Source organism: Photinus pyralis, unplaced genomic scaffold (assembly GCF_008802855.1).
Source record: "Photinus pyralis isolate 1611_PpyrPB1 unplaced genomic scaffold, Ppyr1.3 Ppyr1.4_LG2, whole genome shotgun sequence".
NCBI lineage: Eukaryota > Metazoa > Arthropoda > Insecta > Coleoptera > Lampyridae > Photinus > Photinus pyralis.
The window spans coordinates 40,795,415-40,795,975 of NW_022170403.1; positions in this window are offsets into that span (position 1 = coordinate 40,795,415).

Below are 561 nucleotides of genomic sequence, written 5' to 3' on the forward strand. Positions count from 1 at the left end.
ACTTTTTTTACAAAACAATGTTAATACCTCTTACGTGACATGTTAAGTATAATTTCATAGTTTACAGTTAAACTGGGAACTTTCGGACACACGCGCGTTAAGGCACGATCTTTTGGATGAGTTTGTTTCGTGTGTGACCCATAACTTCTTCAGTGAGTGAAAATAGTCACGATTAAACGATTCACATTCTGAAAAATCACTTTTCTTTTCTTGCAGGTTTAATTTACAATTTTCGTCTAGTCAGCTTTAATTAAAGTATAATTGATAATAGTAATCATGATTGCGTGAAACTGTACAAATAATTTCAAAACATGTTTATTTTGTAATTAAAATTGCACAAAAATTGATATATTCTTGTAATGGCCACGTTTAAAATTTTTCAATTAAACTGTGATTTACTAAACACATTATGATTCTTTTGTAAAATGTGGCTTTTGTTGTAAAATTTTACGGAAAATCGACATTTTCGGTGAAGGCTTTAGTAGGATGATTCTTTACGGACAAAACGAATATCTTGAAAACAGTTTGTCGGAGGAGAGTACTCACAAAGGCAAAATGTAT